Here is an 8,511-nt window from a genome sequence, read left to right as displayed (position 1 = left end):
ACCTTTCCCTCAGCAACCCCCCATCTTAGTTGCTCTTCTTTTACATGGATGTTCCCTTTGCCTGGCTGATAGTTTCAGCTTGCATAGTACAAATCTCTTGCCATGTTTGGTGTTCTATCCAGAACTGTGTGGCCACAGTTGCTTTGTTTAGGTTCTCAACAATGAGTTCAAGCTCTGGAGAAATTAACTTCATGTGTTTCCCCCCTCCAATCATTCTTCTGCATCAGCAGCAAGGAGACAACTTGGACTTGACAAGCCCAAAGCTCAGTTGCAGGTTGATCTGAAAGACATGCAGCAGCACAAAAGCTCAGGTTTGTTTAAAGGACAAATAACACTGCAAACAAAGTCTTGGAGATACCTGAAAGTATTTCTTCACTTTGCTCTTGAGGTTGCTGCAGTCTGACCTAAGCAGTCATGTTTCTTGGTGAGGAATGGTTGATGGGGAAAGGCTGGTGGTGCTTTGTCCTGTCTGACAGCTGGCAGCACCTCCTCAGTAGTGGTTCTTGTCATGACCTGCAGGAGCTGCATATTCTGGCTCCACTAGAAGGTCTCGTGGCATTGCAGCAATCACTGGTGAAGGAGGAGTTTCCTCACCCTGCTTGTGCATGTGATTTGCAACATGATCCCAGCTTTTCCCCTGCAGGCTGTTGCTGTTGGTAGCAAGATGAGCAACTAAGCTTTGCTTAGGGATTTGGAGGAACATCAACTCTGCTTCTCAGTTAGCATTTTAAGCATCTGAAAATAAGTAAAAACAGCAGATGCAAAGAGATGAGCACACTCCATTGCCTCAGGTTTTAGTGTTATTTCTGTTGATTTAATAAGTTGCTGCTTTCTCAGCTATTGCTAAAACTGATGAGCTAGTTCATCTTTCAGGTGTACTTCTATTCAGAAGAGAATATCCAGTTTAGTTAACAACAGTGCTGGAGATCTATTTTGTTAATTACCATAGCTCTTCAATATCTATTAGGGATGTTTGCCCCTGCCAGAATAAATAACTTAATGGGCACAAAATGCATATTACCAGTTGAAAAAAAGATTAGGTTCTTTCTTCCTCTTCAAACAAACCTGTATCACATCTTGTGATTAAAAGAGGAAAAAAGAAATGTACTATAATGTTTGCAAGATGAGTCTTGGAAGAATCAGTCAGGTATTGTCCAAAGTCAGAAGGATCTGCACTGTGTGTCCGTCCTGCACAGCAAGCCCATGTTCAGCAGAAGCTGTGGAGAGCCAGGAAGCCCTTCTGATGACAGCAGCCCTGACTGAGGCACTGGAGACTCCTTTTTTTGAGACTTGCACTGTCTGCCTTTATGCTTTACAGTTCCCTGCCCAGATTCAGATCATCAGTCTGAAGCTGTGGCCTGGAAACTACGAAATCTTTTAGGCTCAGTGCTTCCTTGTGCATCTTTGTGGTACCCAAAATGTTAGCACTCCAACTGAAAAAGCCCCATAGGGACCCCAGTCTCAATCCATCTGTACCTGCACAAATTCTCCACAACTGGAGTGTTGTACTGGGGGAAATATTTGATGTTTCTTCTTTAGAATCTCATTTCTATTCAGTTCTGTGGTTGTGTGGTACTTACACATCATTCAGAGTTCTTCAGAAAATGCCTGTTTGCATTTAAATACAGAATATGCTTTTTAAACGTGTAATTAAAACCAAGATATTTTCTACAAATGCATTGAAATGTGCCCAAACTCAAGGCTAGGTCCCTGTCACATTCCAAGTTTGTGTTAAAACCCCTTTTTAGTTAAAATTCTGTTTTCTGTTATGTTCTGTATATGTTTTCCTCACCTGAAAGCTGGAGGTTTTGGGTGTCATTTGCTTAAGAGTCAAAGATGGAAAAAAAAAATATATAAAATTGAGAATAAATAATTCCCAAATAATTTAAATCTGAAGATTGAAGAATAAGGGCTTATGGTATCATCACTGCTCTGCACTTTTGATTCACCAGCTGCAACAAACAATTCATTCATGTCCTTTGGGAAAAATGTAGTTTGAAAATTTCATGTGTTCCTGACCTCTGGTTTTTAAAAACTAAGCCTCTACTTCACGTACTCTGGAAAATATAGGGAGTCTCCTTCAAAAGAAAAGGAATGATCAGGAGACATGGAGGTGAGCTTTGCTGAAAGCCTGAGATCTGGAATTAGTTCCACCAGTAACAGCACTGGTAAAACACAGGTTTTTCTGTAGAGTAAAACCATCTTAAGAGCAACATCACCACTAGAAGACCAAGCAGACAGCTTCCTCAGAAGCATTTTCAAGTGGGGGATTAGATTTCCTTCTATTCATATCTGTTTATAGCTAAACACAGTTGAACATGTGTTTATTTCCAGGGAAAAATGTTAGATGACAATCCAAGGGTGTAAATGCAGTGAGCATTCGGTGTCTCAAATGCTTGTTTATAAATTTTCTCCTGGCAGTTCAGTGCTTTGCATAAAAGTCACATCTGAAAATTAACATCAAAGTAATTCAGCTCGTTATGGTGGTGTTTCAGTGAAGACAGTCTGCCAGATCTCTGTAAGTTAAACCTGAATAACTGATCTCAGTGTTATGTTGACTGTATTGCAACTGTAAAATGTGTAACACAACGTAGAGAAGTGTTTGAGGAGATGCAGAAGTTCTCTGCCTTCAAACCCCCACAAAGTTGTTTTTGCTTTCTCATTCTGATATTTAACAAATAATGGGACTACTGTAAGTTCAGGCCTTTCAGGGAAGTAGAGAGTCCACAGGCTGGTTCTGAAAACAATAACAGGAATTAATCAGTATTATTCAGTATTTTCTTTAGCTAGATGAAATACCCAGCCAGGGAATCCATGAAACAGGAACAAATCTTGTAGGAAGAAAATGATTAGAATTTGGCTCTTTGTGGTTACTTCTGGAGAAGACTTCAAGACCCACAGATGTTCAGAAGGCCTGAGGATACCTGCAACGTGATTGGAATGTGTGTTTTCGATATATATTTACAAACAATATTGTTAGAGGTTTATAACTCCCATATAAAAATGACTCCGTTTTGAGAGGTGCCTAACATTTTATTTGACTGAAACTGCTCCAGTGCTGCTGAAATGATTTGAGGTTTGTGTGGTTTCTTTTCCTGAATCATCACATGATATTTACACAGGGGTTTTTTTTTCAGTTTAGATTCAAATGTCCATCAATTAACAAGTGCAGGAGTTTCTTGATACTTGGGGAGATTCTCATGTAGCAAGATACTACTGACTCATAGTGACCTCACAGTAATGGCCTTGGTTTGGCCATTTTGTAATCTTGTACTTCCTTTATGATTTGAAAATCAATATAAAACAGTAAACACAAGCATGACTCATTTTATAGGCTTATGCTCCAAAAGATGTTTACCCAGTATTTTTAAATGCTTGTTATTTTCTGCTACTATATCCTAGGGATATTTAGAGAAATAATTAGCACTAGGAAGATGCAAAGCTACTGCTTTTATTAATAATGCAAGAAATGGTGACATCCAACAACTTGCACACAGTTACTTAGAGCATCCAAACGCTCCACAAGTATTCTATAGGTTTTACATTAGTATTATTTTCTTGAAAGCTTTAATAGTCTGGATTTCAGCCAATCACCTTCTCTCAAATTATTCAGGTTTGCTGTTGATAGCAAACTGGGAGGATTGGCTGATTCACTGGAAGCCTGTGCAGCCATTCAGCAAGATTTGGACAGACTGGAGAGCTCGGAAAAGAGGAACCTAATGAGGTTCAACAAGAGTAATTGTAGAGCCCTGCACTTGGGGAGGAATAACAACATGCACTGTAGAGGTTAGCAGCTGACCTGCTAGAAAGCAGCTTTGTGGAGAAGGACCTTGGAGTCCTGGTGGACAACAAGTTATCCATGGGACAGCGATGTGCCCTTGTGGCCAAGAAGGCCAATGGTATCCTGAGGTACATTAAGAAGAGCATGTCCAGCAGGTCAAGGGAGGTCATCCTCCCCCTCTGCTCTAGTGAGACCCCATCTGGAGTATGGTGTCCAGCTCTGGGCTCCCCAGTTCCAGAGGGACAGAGATTTACTTGAGAGAGTCCAACGGGGGCCTACGAGGATGCTGAAGGGACTGGAACACCTGCCTTTTGAGGAAAGGCTGAGAGACCTGGGGCTGTTTAGTCTGGAGATGAGAAGACTGAGAGGGGATATTATTAATGTATATAAATATCTGAGGGCTGAGTGTCAAGAAGGAGGGGACAATCTCTTTTCAGTCATGCCCTGTAATAGGATGAGTGGCAATGGATGATCTCCAGAGGTCCCTTCCAACCTCTAACATTCTGTGATTACTATAAACTCAGATTAAAAAGTAACAAATGTGCAAACTTTGCATGAACTAAAGGGGTTTTTTTCTTCTCTATTTTGTACATATCTGTGCATTTTGCTGTTGAATATACAATTTGCATTACAGTATTTTCTTCATTCCAGTCACTACAACATAACCTTCATGATCAATCCAGCATTGGTCTTTTAGTCACTCCAACTGCTTAGTTACCCTCATTGGAAATTCTGATCACATACAAATCCACATAATCTACTGAGGTTTTCCAACCCCCAGATGGGAAATTCTATTGAATAATACTAAATACTGTTAGAAAAGAGACAAAACTAACTGAAACCTGACCTTTTGGATTGCAAGCTTTTAAAACAAAGCTACTAAGCTGGAGCATTTTTTGCCTACATAACTTTTGTGAATTTTTACTTTTCCATCAGTAACATGCACAGTCTGGCCCACCATGATACAATGGTGAGCGAGTCCACCAGGAAATCATTCCAGTGATTTTTTTCGGATTGTTGCAAACTACTGGCTGTAAAGAAACTTATTTCATTGAAAGGATTCATCTGTTTCTATGAATTGCTATGCAGCAGGCAGACCTCACTTTGCTGGGCCTTTGTGTGTCCATAGGGACGTGCCCACACAAAACTGTGCAAGGATCCATGCCCTAGAAAAGCAATAATCTGAAGAACATCTTGCTGCTTGTAACCCTGCTGTTAAGTGGTTATTGTTTCTCAAATAAACACCAAAAGAGGAAATGCAGCACAGCTTTGCTCGCCTCTTTTTAAGGACTATTCTGCAATCTCCAGCTCAAATTTGCTTGTACAAAATATTTAAAATAAAACATGATTATCCATGGTGCCTTCTAGCCTAATTCTGCTCAGTGTTTACTGATGATGCAAGCTGACATTCCCAGTAAATGAGGACTAAGTTTAGCCTCCAAACATGCATGTTGCAGGCAGTTTCATCAGTATTCTCTGCAGACAGGTATTTGCCTTGACTTAGAGGGATGTGATCTGCTCAGCCCTGCTCAGATGTGCAGGCAGTCTCCAGGCTGCTGGGACAAAGATCATCATCTGTGGCAGCACCTTGGGGCTCTAGGGCAGATGTGTGTGCAGAGCTGCCTGGCCCTGCAGGTGCCTGTGCCAGCTCTGCCCCTCCTCTTTGGCACCTACAGAACATCCTGCTCCTTCACAGGTACATCCCACAGGGTGTCTCACAGGTGGGAAAGCTAATGCAGAAATGCTGGCCCAAATACAAGTTTCACCCAAGGTGGGAGGGAATCATTTTTACATGGATTTATTTTAGGCTGAAGAACAGGGATTTTTAATCTCCAACTATTGCACTTGAACTCCATGCAGACACCATTTCAAACCCCTAAAGACAAGCTAAGTTATTAATCCGATCCAAAACCTTCCCTCCTTTTTCATTCCTTTTCACTCGCACTGTTTTGAGCAGAAACCCCCATCCTCTTTCTCCCCATCTTTACTGGTGGACCTTTCCCAGCCTTTCTGCAGAGCCAGGGTCACTGTTCCCCACTTCCCCATTTCTGTACCTCTGCTCCTTGCTGGTACTCAGGCCCACAGTAGTTCTGTTCCTGGCTCCTGGGGACCAGCCTGTCCCCTTTAGAGCAGATGTGACTGATGCCCAGCTTTTATCTCATGCTTTCTTACACTGATTTGTGCTTTTTTAAAAGTGTTAACAGTCTCCTATAGATGAGGAGAGGAAGACATGCAGAAGCTACAAGACTTTTCCAAGTGGCTGATGGAGGCTGAGACACAGATCTCCAAAATTCAAGTACCAGCTGCTGTCTTACTGTTTGCCTTCTTGCAAACCATCTTTATTCCTATTTGCAGACTTAGAGCAAAATTATGAGCTACTGACTACAAGAAAGCCAGTGGCTGGGGTAGTAAATAAATCTTCCATGCTGTACTGCTGCCTCTGAAATGAGAAACTAAAGAAGACACATCTCTCATTGCCTTGTGTTGTTTCTTATTTAATTTATGAGTCTACATTTGGGTCGTGAATGTGATCTGCATCTGCACTTGACAGAAGGCCTGCAAAGGGCAGTTCCCAGTGATGCTGTGAGTCCTTTATGTGCAGACTTACAGCACAAAACAGTTACTGGGAAACAGGTAGTATTGGAATAAACACGACGGTGGGATGAGGTTCCTTACACTGAGGGTGCTGGGACAACTGGCAATGAGGTGCCCTGGTGAGGAGCTACATCAGGGGCTGGGGACCAGGGATCATGGGTCCTTTGCACTCCCAACTTCTTCCTATTGCTAAAAAAGACACTCCAGGTAAAACACTACAATAAAACTGTTTTGATACTTCTGTTACAATAAATACTAAGAGCTCTGTGTAGATAATACCTGATCTTCACTCAGAAGCATCTCCAGGTAATCCAAACCAATTAATCCAATGAAAGTGTGGATGTAACTGCTAAACATGAGCACAATGTGTCCATCCAGGGCAATTTTTCACCAGACTCAGAGATTGGTCTTGGCATTCTCCCTAACTGCCTCTTAAAACCCAAACAGGAGCAGGAAGCAAGAGCCTGATATATTTTTTTAGGGTCTACTTGTGCATGGAGGTATGTGGGATACCAACCACAGCAGGGTGGAATTCCCTCTGTCCCTAAGGCATCTGGCATAGCAAGGAGCCTCACCAGGTTTCTGAACTGTAGAAACCACAGGAATCAATTTTCACTCTTAAGCCAGAACTAAAATGCTACTTTTTAATTTCAGTAAGCAAACTCTGCTTTAAATAACACTCACACGAATCTGTAGAAGCTCAAGGGCTGATCCTGCAGTTTCTGTTATTTCCAGAGGTCCTCTGGGAATCTCCTCTTTACAGAGCTGTGCCAGTGCCCAGCAATAGTACTATTTATTTCTCGTGCCACACAAGATGTGTTTAAAAGGTCAGCTGAAAGCAGAAATACCTGTATGGGACTTCTCCAGTGCTGCTTACAATATTTATCAGTACTTGATAAAGGTATTGCCCAGGTTTTCTCTGGTGCTAAACTTTGGGCAAGTGGACACAAAGTCTAGGGTTTGTGTATTTTGGGATTTCATTGCAAACATTTAGCTCAGCCTATAATACAGTATAAACATTTCTGGAGGCAGACAGCAGCACTGTATATTTCCACCGTGCCTCGGTGGTACAGAGATCAACATTCTGCAGAGAGGTAAACCAGAAACGCAATATTAAAGGATTTCTCTAAATCCACACAGAAAATCAGTATCGAGGGCTGGGAGGAAGCCAGGAGGTCCCTGTTGCCAGCTCCTTGCTTACTTGACCAGCTCAGTAGCAAGCACTCATCTGTCCTTTTTTATATAATTGCAGAAAAACCATTGCAGCAATGTTTGATGCTGTCTGCACTTGCTATTCTGGTACCAGCATCCACCGAGAAAGAATGTGACCTTCCACAAGTCCCATCTCTGAATCACAGAATCACCAAGGCTGGAAAAGACCTTTAAGATCATCAAGCCCAGCCTATGACCAACACCACCACATCTCCAGACTGTGGCACTTAGTGCCCCATCCAGCCTTTCCTTGAACACCTCCAGGGACGGTGCCTCCACTGCTTCCCTGGGCAGTCCGTTCCAATGTCTGATCACCCTCTCCATGAGGAACTGCTTCCAGCCCCAGTTGTCCCTATTTTAGCCACAATATGTAACCAAATTAGACAGAACTTCTGATGAGGGTTTTCAAAACTGACTGCAATGGCTTGGGACGGTATGTCACACATCACAAAATCTTTAGAAGATGGAGAAAGAGAAACATGTACTAAGTCACATGGCAAAAAACTTCAATCACCCCCTGCCCCCAAACCAGTTATATTTAAAACCTTGGCTTCTGTTCTTAGTTTCATATTGTCACTCTGCTTCTTTAGCCTTCCTTGCAAAGCATGTGGTAATAACCTAGAGGCATCAAATCCAGGCACATCACTTGGATTTTCTCTGCCATTCTGCAGATGAGGCCATCAGGCAGGTTCATTACCAAAGATACACAACATCTAAGTTTTAAAAATAAAAAAAACCCCACAAAATTAATAGAAATGGATCAATGCATTTTTTTCATTTGGTCCTCTGTCTAGTAGTAGCTTCTCTTCTCCTGCCCTTTCTGAGCCTGTATTTAATCCACTTCAGTAATTTTTTCAAATTAAGCACGTTTTTCTCTTCAAAAAGCAACTTGTTATTGATGCAAAAGCAATTGACAGCCTCCA

This window comes from Apus apus, chromosome 8 (genome assembly GCF_020740795.1).
Source record: "Apus apus isolate bApuApu2 chromosome 8, bApuApu2.pri.cur, whole genome shotgun sequence".
In the NCBI taxonomy this organism is placed as follows: domain Eukaryota; kingdom Metazoa; phylum Chordata; class Aves; order Apodiformes; family Apodidae; genus Apus; species Apus apus.
The sequence above is the reverse complement of the archived record's forward strand: the minus strand, read 5'-3'. Positions refer to the sequence as shown.